The 13,720-nt window shown below is 34.1% G+C and overlaps 1 protein-coding gene across 5 annotated transcripts in view; it reads left to right on the plus strand.

Annotated features, from left to right (window-relative positions):
• Positions 1-13,720, plus strand: part of LOC106661386 (homeotic protein ultrabithorax) — a 348,363-nt gene that overhangs the window by 26,064 nt on the left and 308,579 nt on the right. The window lies entirely within an intron of this gene.

Raw genomic sequence — 13,720 nt, forward strand, 5'->3', positions numbered from 1 at the left:
ATATATTGGAAAAATTATAAATTGAATAATGTTTCTTCATTAAAAAAATTAAATGGTTCAAGTTGAAATGATGGGGACCGCGATAGCCGAGTGGTTATGAGAGACTCTCACGCCGCGGTCGTGGGTTCGATTCCCACCGTCGCCTCTGGCCCTTTTTTCACAATAACCCCCCCAAATTTGAACACACATATATGAATTGTCACATGGCTAATATGCATAGTTTATAACGGAAAAAAAAAAGTTGAAATGATTATTTTCTTTTTTATAAGTAAGTACAATATGTATTTATGTATCAGTATATGCACAATAATAAAATAATGTAAGTAGGTTTATGGTGGATTAAAAAAATTCAGTTTTATTCCAATTTTAGGGATACCATAAGGGTAAAACACTCTTAAAGATTACATATTGACATAATTAAGTTTGTCATTGATATTTTTTATTCTTTGAAGATAGACTCAGTCCCAACATTGAAGAACTGTAAAGCTATTCATTATGTGAATACACTAGGAATAGAATTAATGGTAAAGAAATTTGAATCAATCTATTAATTTTGTCATTTTGTAGACATCTTGAAGATTGTTTTGCCCTGATGATGACCTTAAAATAGATCGAAAGCTAGGCAGATAACAATTTAATTAGATTTTCATTCAGACGATACCGAGATTGAGATTATTCCTGAGTAAAAAATTGGTCGATACATCTAACACTTTAAAGAGAATTTATCGTAGTAATATAATTAAAATATAGGAATTACAAATTAAATATTAATTATAGGTTGCAGCAAATCTGCAAGGCTAATGTTGAGCAGTTCATTTATTATTATTAAATATGGAACTATTATTTCGTATCAAGTGAGCAGTTTTCACACTTTCTGTTTGCTTCCTCCTTCGGTGACAGTGTTTAAAATCCATGGGCTTACTTCACCAAAGCAGTCTCTCATTGGAAAGCTGTTTTAATGTCTTGTGTAATGTTGCTTTATTATTTTGAGAATGTCTCAGAATGAACGTTCCCCTGTCGAAATTGAATTTTTGACCATTCTGTTTGAACAGTCCTTACTTTCTTAGAAGTTTTTCACATCAACAGGCCGAGAAAAATAATTAAATTTTCAGTTTATCTCTGTACGTACAAATTGTTAACAATAAAATAAATAAGTAAACCCCCTGCCTGTAACTGAGAAATCCCAATTGCATATTATCGCCCCGTAAATTTATCTACAGTGAACACTTCATTTTGCCGAATATGATGTAACATTTTGATTTTCCCACTTTAAAATCCAATGGGCGATTACATCTTGTAATAGCCGAAGAGGAATCGTGTTGGAGAAAGTTTGATCACAGAAAGTGTTGATGAAAGAACGTAGGACATATTTATAATCGACGGTTAGTGTTAATTCATTATTTTGAAAGGACGATATAATGGCAGATTTCACGCTCTTACAGTTCTCAATCTTTCTTCTTCACTTTCAATTCCAAACAAAATAGAATAAATAAATCAAAATTACAATTCTTCCACTTATCAAAATTTGAGAGCAGAGTACACAGTGTTCTAAAATATTTTCATGAAATTTATTTATTAAGATCTTGGAGATAATTATATAATTTTTTTTAACGGAGATCGGTAGAGCTCCCCGGAGTGCCGGTATTTTTGAAAAAATATATGGTATTAAATATATATTATGATATTAATGTATAATGTGTGGCGATTAGTGACCGTTAATCGATAATTATTCAGAAATCGTGAGATGCGGTCTGGTGTGATGTAGGTTTCAGAAAAAACGTTTTCTTTATCGTGCCAACTTTTCGATCTTTATTGAGATCATCTTCAGGGCTCAATAAAGATCGAAACGTTGGCTCGATAAAGAAAATGTTTTTCTGAAACCTACATCACACCAGACCGCATCTCACGTTTCTGAATAATTAATGTATAATGTACATAGTATGTCTGGCCAAATCCAGGGGCCCTGCATTCGAGCCCGTGACGCCTAACCGTTGCAGCCAGACGCCCCCAAAATTAAATTGAAAAAAAAAACAGTGTAGGAATGTGTTCATTAAGACTTATATAGTGTCAAATTACAATTTTAAAAAATTTACCAATCCTAAAGTACAATTGAAAGTATAGTTGCCATTACTTATTAGGCTACGGTATTAAAAAAACGCGATAATATAAAAATTAATGAAATCAGCATATTCAAATAAATATAATCAACATGGAATCATCTTAGGAAACACTGTGTTGACATCGTGAAAAAGCGAGACTAGGTGGTTCCACACACTACTTTTGCTTTTGCGATTAAGATAAAATCATACTTTATTGCTTTCCGCTACATGAACGTGTTTGAAAACATCAAGCTTCTACTAACCTGGTTAAAACAGCTTTGCGTTGACTCTAAGTGACGTTAACTGCTCGTAAAACCGAACGGTTTTATTGCCGGTAACAAAACTAACAAGAATGTTAACTACCTGTGTCAGCCGGCTTCATCGGGGCCAGGTGGTCGGCATCATCTCCGCCGACAGGGGTGGGGATGAAAAGGGCCTTTCAAGGGTCCAAGAGTTGGCTAGGGGAGGAATCACCCTCCGCCATATTTGGAGGGGAAGTCATGTTGGCACAATGACCGGACTGTTTGTTTTTTCCAGTTCAGGGTTAAGAGTGAGTGGAAGTGGTGTCGCGTAGGGTACACGCAGTGTTCCAGTGCTGTGAAAATTTTATTTCAGAATTATTCAGTCTGCAACTGCCATATCGAGTGCAACGAAGCACAAACATCGATCCACAACAACGTATATTAGAAGAGATAATTGGGAAGGCCCTCGGGAAGAGAATTTGTTGTTGTAACTGTGTTGTGTTAACATAATGAAAAATGTGCATCACGTGTTGTATACTCTCTTCAAACTGAAACTCCGATTTCACAGCTTATAATTAAAATGTAGCTTTTAATCGTACAAGGATTTAACTTCAGTTCAAATTGTGCGATAAGAATTTGCTTCTTTTTTTGGTGAGGGGGGTGGTTTATTTTACAGTTTTCTTGGTAGTCTCTGCTAGCTTAATCGACTTTAGATATGCCAAAAAAGTAACAGACGTTGATAGATAAAGAATAATAGAACTTCAATAGAAAGTTATAAAGTTTATAGACAGTTACATCATTACAAACAATAAGATTAGTAATAGGCAGAAATATACTACAAAGTCTTGAAAATATTACGTTGCTAATGATTCTTGTTGTTAAAACGCTCTTTAAATATGATAATAACGATACGATTCAGGAGAATAAATAGGGGACTACTTATCCCAGTCTCACTGATTATCATTTTTAACAATTAAAAATAAGTGGGCGCAAAGTTATCGGACCAAAACGTCTCAAAATTTACTGCTATGATTTTGTAAATTGAACGTATACTCAATTAGCTTGTTGAAATCGATCATTACTTTATTAGTTTTCCAAATTTAGTTCCAAAACAAATTAAATCGTACCTAGGTAGTTGCGGTCGTCCAGTTTAATTAAGAATTGCCCGAATTTGCAACAATGCGTTTTTTAGAAAATCGTTTATTACTTTATTAATTTAAATTACGCCAATTTTGATATATTAAAATGAAACATCATTAGTTTTAAATATAAACTTTTTCAACATATATCTGAATTCGAAAATTTATATAAAGTTGTTGCAAAAGAATTTTCACTGAATTATCCGAAGTTGTACTGGCAATAAACTTCTTCAAAATATTGTTCTTCTGATTAATAATAATAAATTTTTATTTCAGAGGGAAAGATAGATACATACATATATACATACATATAGATAGATAGAGAGATAGATAGATACATACACTCACACACACATACAGAGAGAGAGAGAGAGAGAGAGAGAGAGAGAGTGAGAGAGAGAGAGAGAGAAAAGAAACAGAGAGAGAGTGAGATAGAGAGAGATTGAGAGTGATGGAGGGAGGGCGAAGGTGAGAGAGAAAGAAAAACTGAACAAACAATTTACATTTTTTTTTGTTATCGGGTTGTCCGGAAAATAATGCAGGATTTTAAGTTTTCATTAAAAAAAATCTATATAAAATATTCTGTTTACGTTTACAGGATTACTCATTTGTATGAATGTCAACANGGGAAATTATTTTGATTAAAGAACATTGCTTTAAAGTAACTAGTTTCTTTTTTTTTGTTTAATACCAAAATCCTGCATTATTTTCCGGACAACCCAATAGTATGGACAGCTATTTGAATATGTTTAAAAAAATCTACATGTAAATAGTTGCCAATTGGTTTTTAACAGTTCGCCGTGTACTCAATGCATTATTTTTTACTAACAGTAATAACCAGTAAAGATTAAAATATATATATATATATATATATATATTATATTATATATCCATTTTTAATGGTTTTGATGGATTAGAAGGGAAATTTGTTTTTCAAATATATTCTCCAAATATGTTCTCGGGCCTCAGGGAAAAATTGAAAAGTAACAGGAAGAATGAATATAATCATTGTTAATCCTTCAGTTTGTTAAATCTTCGCCCATGTCGGATCACTCGTTCTCTTTTTTTCCATAAATTGTCACCTTGTCCGTACTGTTAAATGTAAATGTCACCGGCAATACATCAAAAGCAATTAAGTGTCATTTGACGTAATCGGGTGAAACGTACAGTCAGATAGTGATCTGTGGCAAACAAAAGGCATTCCGTAATCAGTCCGTACACAAAAGCCACCCACTAATGCTATTCATGGAAATATGATATTTATTATGTTCGAACACTCGCTCGCTCTGAACGGCTGCATGTTTTCAGCACAGTTAATAGCGTTATAGATTGATGCTAGCAAGGGTCACCATTATATAAGTTTTGGGTCGGGACGAACTTTTAAAGTCGGCCTCCCTTGTTCCAACAACCGGCATTAAATCAATCCATCCTGGCTGGGGGGTTTTCGTCGTGTCCGATGGGCTCCATGGGGCTTCCTGTTGTCCTTTTAGTCAGATCGGCTTTCCAGGGATTTCCCGATCTTCAATTTTTAGTATGGTTGATGCACGAAAATGTAGCTCTTACGTTGCACTACGAAAAAAATGTATTTGCTATCCATCGATTAATTTCAAATTTAACCCCCCCCATTTAAGTAATTTTCCCGCGTAAATTGAAAGTTTCTTGCTAACCAAATTAGTTGGTCCCACCACTCTTGATCAAATAACTATATTCATTAACTCACAAATTTACTCCTAGAGAATACATGATTTAACCATTTTTATAAGTCAATATTTGTATATAAATTTTCTTAAAATAATAGCGTAAGAGCAAAACAGTTGATTCGATAGAGAAATTTTTTTTTTTAAATTTAACCGCTATAGGTTCTACTATAGTACTTCTCTATTCATGGCAGGATGCGTGAATGGATGTCAGCGTCGCTTACCTCGCGGTAGTACTTATGTTAAGTTCTCAAGTTCTGTTTCTGTCCAGAAAAATTAAACGCGAAATCGAAGGGAATGATCTTAAGGGAGGTATTTTTATTTATATAATGACCCAGATTTTTATCCTAATCAGTCTTTGAAATTTGTCTGAAATTGTCTTCCTTTTTATATAAGAACAGACGTCATAAGAATTATTAATAAATTATATCTTAAAATAAAAAATAATATATTTCAATAAAAGGTTTTATTATTTTTGCTAGGATATAAAATTATTAAATAAATCATGACATAAAGGAGCTTTCCGTTGGGTTTAACGGATGACTGGTCAAACCACTTTACAATATTTTTATTAATGATCAATAAAAAAAGCCATGGGCTATGCCAGGAATAGTACCTAGTATATAAATATAATTTCGTAAGAATAAATGTACTTATTTTATGCTGGTGCAGTTTCACAAAAATTTTCCAATTTGTTAAAGTAGAAAAATTCAGTAGAGTTAGAATTTAGGATTATTTGGAGATCGTGAGATGCGGACTGGTGTGAAATTCATCTCACGATCTCCAAATAATCATTAATTAACGGTCACTAAACCCCACACATTTCTACACGTTAGAATTTATTTTGTACATTTTATATACATTTGATGGTATGAATGAAAATACGTTATTTGCTACTATTATTGCTATTAAAACAAAAGAAGAGCATTATTGTGTTAGACGATGGCTTAGTATGCTGTCTGTCTAGGATTTTTTTCTAAATTTATGAATTTATTTTATTAAAAATACATTTAAAAATTATAAACAAACATTAAGCTGGTTATAGTGGACATTTTTAATTTAGTATTTGATAAATGAAGTTATTTTTCACTGGTTTTTACAAGTTTTGATGGTAACCCATTACCCTTATTTAAAACTCGTGTGAAAAAATATATTGATCAACTACTTAGCCTGGGCCCATACTATTGTGTATATACCAAATATATTACATGCGGCAATATTTTGTCAATTGAAAAAAAAATACACGGTTTTTGTGAAATCTTATGTTCATTTAGTTTTTGTTGAAAAAAGTTAACTTTTTTGTAAGCTTCCGGATCTTCATGCACCTGCTAGAGAGATATTTTATTTTCGTCAAGAAATTATCTAAGAAGCGCCACATAGAAGATGGAGTCGTCAAAGGTTTCCGAAACCATGTCCGACTTGTAAAAAATGTTAAAAAAGTACCTCTCCCTGAATACCTGACTGCCTCTCCGCCCAAACGTTTCCTGAATAGCTTTATTTGAAACGGCGATAAATCTCGTCTCGTCCGCCCCTTGTATTATAAGAGAAATACAATGTTTTAATAAATCCCATTTCCAACATTGGGCGCGCCATTGTACGTAAAGGAGATAATCGATCATCTCCCTGAGTCAAAGGGTTATCACGCCGCGTCGCAGTTCTTTTCAGTAATTATAAATATATTGCCCTGGGAAGCCTGACCTATTTTACGAAAGGTCAGTGTATTTTACACACTGGTATTTTATTGCGGGGGCAATTTTAGAGAGTGTGAAGAGCGAGTTGTTTTGATTTACGTTCCCATTTCTAGTTTCTTTTATAACTACACTTTCACATCTCCACCGTTAAATTTTAATTTAATTATATAGCAACATTAGGGGTTCTTCATTCATTAAATTAGGCCTTTATCAAATGATTCGCTCAGCGAAATAAATGGTTACAAGTTTATACATTATTCAGTTACATAATATCCATTTTCACAATTCACTCAGGGGAAAGAAACTAGACAAATTCTGGGGGACGATATTCTGCACGCTCGATGTCGTTGACCTGAACCAAGCAAAAAATATATAACGCAATTAGACCTTTTCCAAATTAATTAATCAGAAGTATTGAAAATTTATTTTTACGTGAAACTGGTTTGAGGTGAAATAGTGGTTTGCCTCCGACTCGTAATTGCCACGCTAGGGATTCTGGGTTCGAACCCCGGCACAGCCATTAGAATTTTATTTGAGATTAATTTGGAAAACGTGTTGTAAAGTGTGTCTCACCCCTCTCCGGTTCACCGTACGGGACGTTACGCCCTTCAGACAGGAATTACTTTGCTTTTACGAATACGTAAAACTGGTTCAAAAAATAATTCAACGCCTATAATTCTATATTATATTATTCAGTGTCTAAACGTGTCGAATTTACACGTTTTTAAATTTAGAATATGTATCCTAAAATACCTACTTTTTCCACTAAATATAGCAATAATGTTAACAGTTTTCCTCTATTTTCATCTGGGCGTGAGATAGGAAAATAATTCTGCTCTCCTTTCATTCGATTATTATTATATTATTACATTTCAAGAAGAAGACAGATATATTATTTTGTGATTTTATTGCTAAATTGATTTTGGAGGCACTTCTTTCACCTTTTTAGTCTTGTTTTCATATCTTAAGATAAAGAATTTTACCAGATAAGTCGTAATTGTTTTGCTGATGTAACGATAAATCCATTTTCTATGTACAATAAACGGAAGAGAAAAAATACTACGCTCTCGAATCTGTGGTAAGATAATCCATATGTTAATACGTTGGCTAGCAAAATTATAATGTTATTTAGTTATTAAAACAAAGTTTATCCTATCAGTCTGGTATTTAAGACGGGGCCAGCACGTTCGTAATAATGTAAAAACGACCTGGGCAATGTATAGAATAATGTGTGGTGTTTAATGACCGTTAGCCAATGATTATTTGGAGATCGTGAGGTGCGGTCTGGTGTGACCTAGGTTTTAGAAATACGTTTTCTTTATCGTGCCAGCGTTTCGATCTTCATTGAGATCATCTTCAGGGCTCGAAGTGTTTGTTATCTGTGTAGATTTGTCATTCTTGCCATTCTTTAACGTCCAGTTAAATTATAATTGAATGAATCTAAAAGAAGGTTGGAACTGGACGTTAAAGTATGACAAAAATGACACAGCTACACGGAAAACAAACACAAAAGTCCTGAAGTTGATCTCAATAAAGATCGAAACGTTGGCATGATCAAGAAAATGTTTTTCTAAAACCTGCGTCACACCAGACCGTAACTCACGATCTCCAAATAAGTAAAGAATAATGTATTATAAATGAAATTTATTCCTGTATTTATTCTCCCATGGTTAAAAGTAATAAAAAATGTTACAAGTTGGGCAAATTTAAAGACGAATGTATACTCCATGAAGTATTTTTTATTTTTACAAATATTAGTCAATAATTGCTTTTAAACGTCTAGAAATTTTCTGGCGTGGTGATGTGAGCCGTGATAATTTCGATCAAAAATAAACCTCCAAAAGCTGCGTTTTCTTTTGTTTAAACTTAAGCTTATAATAAGATTTCATCGATTTGCTGAGAGTTCTTTGGGATAAATCGCGCGCACCCTGTGAGAGAGTACAATGCGGGCAGTTGGCCTAAAGCATTTGCTGCATTTATATGAAAATGTCACGCACGGATTACCCTGTTTCACTAGTGTGAAATTAGTTGTTTCGTCACGGTGTAAGCAGGACGTGCATTCCGCGAAAAATCCCCGATTAGAGTTTTTCCACAAAAAAATTGTATTTGTTTGAGGATAGTGTTTCGCAATTGTTTTCAGCTTTGGTGAAGAAAATTATTTCGTCACAACAGTTTAACTAATATTTACATTATTATACGTCTTTTGTTTGTTTACGCATTTACTCATATTGCAAAACAGGGGTAAATATGACCTTTTAATTAAAGAGAAATCATTCCTCGATAACCTCGGTCATCGTTAAAATTTCAGTTATGTAAACGTCATTTTGTTCAATTATCAGCAAATATTTTATATTATTTTTTCGAACTATGAAAGAAAAACTAATCAGTTACGGAAAGCAATATTTTATGAACTTTTCAATTTATCGCTGGTAATCTATAAATTTAAACGGCTTTTAACTTCCCGAAATGCCGCTACCAATTAATTTGCAAATCGAGAAAAAATTGATAAGAAGACAAGTAAATAACAAAAGAATATATAAAGGCAGAAATGAGATATCGTTTGCTTTCTAGCCAGATCTTAGTAAATGTACACACATAACCAGCGTTTTTTCGTAAATTCGACTATTTTTCCCACTATAAAATTAGATTCTTATTTAATACTTATTTATAAAAGGCATTTTTTAAAATTTAGAAATTTTAATAAGTTGGTATGTTTATATGATGATACATACTTTCAGATGAAAATTTCAACTAAGGACGTTGGTTTAACCTAAATAGTCTGAAATGTTTTCAATTTTTATATACTTTTTGTCCTGAAACAAAACGTACACACTCACAAAAAAACAAAGGAGCTTTAATTTTTTAGATTTTAGAAGAAAAATGTGAATATTTATTTACACTTTTTCTGCAAGAGGGGAGAAAGTAGACCGTTAATGATTTTATTCAGCCACAGCCTGGCTGTTTGGGTATTATAAAGCTCAAACTGATTTATATATGAGCATGGTAGAAATTATTATATCTATATATTAATTAAATTGGGGAGAGATCGATTTGACTGTAATACTTCGCTGTAGTCGACGATACGATGACCAACGCCCGTTTTGCCCTTCAGACCCAAATTAATTTCTTCTCTGTATTCCTGCGGCTACAACTCAAAACACGGATAACGAAGAGTAAAGTTTTTGATTATTCATGAGCCGTGGAAGGTGGTCCGGAGTGGGACGCAAGGTGGTTCCGTCGGTCCGCCTGGAAGAGGGAAATATTGAGTTATTATTTGTTAAATGACAACCTTAGCGGAAAATATTTATTGCCGGACTGTAACTGGCCGGAACAATGGGAAACATTTCTGCGCGATTCGGACGAAATTCTGCGTGGGTCAAAAATTTGTCAGAAGAATTCAAGGATTGGGGCAATGGATGTAGCCTTGATTCACTTTTGTGTCTGGGCGGAGGGTCTCTACTGATTCAAACCTTTTTTGTTTTGACGGGGAGATTTGTAGACCGAACAAATGCTGGTGTCTTACACGAACGTGTTTCCAGGCTCAATTGCGTCAAAATATAGATTTCAAAAAACTGACTTCGTTTTCCATCCAAAACCTACTATTGAATTTACATAAGTTCAAAGTTAAGTTTAAACATCGTACATAGATAAGCACTTGATCGGACAATCTCGAAACCGCCGCACAACAAATGAAACTTCATGCGTTATGATATTAATCGCACATGTTGCCAATTAAACTCGAAAAAAATACAAGATTTTTTCTCCCGCATGAATTAAACATCCTGCATATTTTTGCGAAGATTAATTTCATTTATGCCTTGTTCTAAAAGTAAAATAATTTGTTCAAACATTAATTTTTGCATAAATAATAGCATTTTTAAGAGCAGGCACATTCACACAATTGTTCAACATCGAGCTGGCTATAAAATGATTATGTTTTAAAAACGGAAAACTGTAAAGACAATTACAATCGCTTAATTCTCTCTCTGGCTTCTTTTATTACACTCTCCCTTACAAGCTTTTTCTCTATTTCTTTATCTCTTCTTCTTTCTCAACAACTTTTTCTTTTCCGGCCATTCTCTCTCTTGCCCTTTCCCTTCCTTTCACTTTCGTATTCCTATTCACTTTTCTCTCATATTTAAATGTTTCTTATTGTCACTATTGCTCTTTCCACTTTTTTATCTTTCCTCTTTCTCTCTCTGCCACCCTTTATGGTTTTTTCTTCTTTCAGATTCTTTTTTTTTTTCATTCTCGTTTTCTCATTATTTCAATTTTCTTGGCCTTTCCACAATTCACAGTCGTCCTCACACTCTGTCTGTCTGTCTCTCTCTCTCTCTCTCTCTCTCTCTCTCTCTCTCTCTCTCTCTCTCTCACACACACACACACACACACACATACACACACGCACACGCACACACACACACACTCTCTCTCTCTCACTAACTCTTCTTTTTAATTTATAATTTCTTTCTTTCTTCTTATTTCTCTCACTCTCGAAAAGTCGTTCGCGATCTAAATTTGAAAATTTTTCAAATAACACGATATTCATTCATTCATTTTCACTCTAAGTCAATATTTCGTTCTTTCTCTCTCTCTCTCTCTCTCTCTCTCTCTCTCTCTCTCTCTCTCTCTCTCTCCAAATGCCATTTACGACAGAATAACGTTATTCTTCTAATGTTTCTATTGATAAAGGTTGCACTTTAATTTATACAAATAAATATAACACTACAGCTTAAACTTTTTTTCCGTAAATTGGCAAAGGCATATAAAATATTCAAGGAGTCAGATGCCAAAAGTACCTCGGGGCCGCGTTAAATCACTGAGACTGCCATGGTCATATTCTTTTAGATCTACCACCTCCTCGACATTTCGCCAAATAAAGCATTTAACCTCCGGCCGCCGCTAGGGAAGAAGTGAAGGGCGAAGGGCTAGAGATAAATAACCCCCCTACTCGGAGGGATTGGAACTAGTCCACGGGCCCGCGGGTCGGGCCACAGCAAAAGTTGCCTTTTGTCGAACAATTCCTGCGTTTTTGACTGTGTGTTTGTGTTTTCTCCCTCCTGTTCTCTTCCAGGCGGGAAAAACGGATCTCGTCGTAAATCAAAACTGCTGCAGAACGGGGATAGATGGCCGTTATTTAGTGCCGTGGACCGATGCTTTTAATAAGAAATAAATGGCTCCGCTGTGGGCAGTGTAGTAATTAGGCTTAATTAATAAAAACAATGATTCGGGTTGTTTGGCCGAAATGGTGGTCGTTCGGGAAAATTGAGAACAGTCATTCGCTTATAAAAAATTGAAACGTGTATCAGCCCGTTGCCCCCTTGGTTTTACTGCACTTACAGATTTCTAGGCTTGTTACAATTATGTCTTTCAAAACATTACGCTCGATAAACTCTTTATAGTCAATTTAAAAACAGATCAAGCGACATTCTAAGTAAATGAATTTAATTTTAAAGTAAATTCATTACCTCAACCAAAGTAATTGATACCTAATGTTTCCTCATTAAAATATACAACTAGAACATAATCTTCCAAGTAAATTTACTCCATGTGTTATTGTAAAAAATACAGTGTTAAAAGAATAGATAGTCTGTTGTCATTGAATCATCTATTGCTTACTTCCTTTATCGAAATCAAAAAAATTACTCTTGGCTAGTGAATATAACTGTCTTAATTTTTTTCATGGAATCTTCCTAAATGTGATTGTTGTTTTCTTGATAGGTTTTGTGTTACTGCTTAGATTGACTCTGCTTGTTTGAAAAGGTGTTGGGACAAGTCTAGTTTTTGAAAGGATACTATTTTTTTAACCAAAGTACCACGTGACTAGACGGACCAGGTTTTGATCAAATACCCGATACAAGCTAACGTGAATGAAATTGTAGTACGCTTAGTTCATATTTTGCGGTAAGAAATGCCAATATAAGAAATCAAACATTACAAAATTTCCAGTACTACTGTGAGCAAGCCTTAGCTAAAATTAGTATAACATGGTAAAATGGTAGAAAATTATAATAATAGTTTCGTCGCGTGTTAAACAAAAATCGCCATGGATTAAAGAGTTCTGTTCATTTTCCCGATCCGTCAGATGCCTTTGGCTAATGTGTCATGTATGACAGTAAGTTATCCGTACTGTGACGAATTGGTTCTCACCTGAGATATATATGGAATGAGTTATTCGGGGTTGGGAGGTGGTAAACAGGATTTTAAAGCTTGTTTGGCAAGGCCGTCACCGATGATGATGCCGCTAGGTCTTAATGCATCTCATCTATTAAAAACATACCAAGCAAAGTAATTATAATAAGTATAAAACCATCAATGTATGCATTATTCACTGCACATAAAAATGCTTAATCTAAGAAAATCTCAATAAAATATAAAAATTAATTAGTATGACATTAATTAATGAAAACAGCTTTAGCAGGCACTTATTAAAAAGTCATAATTTAAAAACCTATGGATACTTTGATCCGAAAGTTTATTTTTGAGGAAATGGCGAGGCGTTTGCGTTGGTCAGAAATTCTTCCCTTCACACGGCCCGGTGCGGACGAAAGCGGATGGGATGCCACAGTTTTGTGCAAATTATGCTTGAAAGTTGATCGATAGCTTCGTCGTTGAGAAATTCGAACTTTAATTGATTTGGAAACGGTCCTGGTTCACTTGTTCACTTGGGACGGCTTTATATTGAAATTTATTGCTATTCCAATCCTTGTAGTGAGGCTTATCTAACATTTCACAACGCAAAGCCATGAACGAAAATAACGCAGTTTGTTTATTGTTATTCCATATTGTTTATACGACAGGAAAATGTGGCGGCCTTCGTTGTCACCGAACGTTATAAACAAATCCTTTTGT

This window comes from Cimex lectularius, unplaced genomic scaffold, assembly GCF_000648675.2.
Source record: "Cimex lectularius strain Harlan isolate CLEC.00 unplaced genomic scaffold, Clec_2.1 scaffold18, whole genome shotgun sequence".
Classification (NCBI taxonomy): Eukaryota; Metazoa; Arthropoda; class Insecta; order Hemiptera; family Cimicidae; genus Cimex; species Cimex lectularius.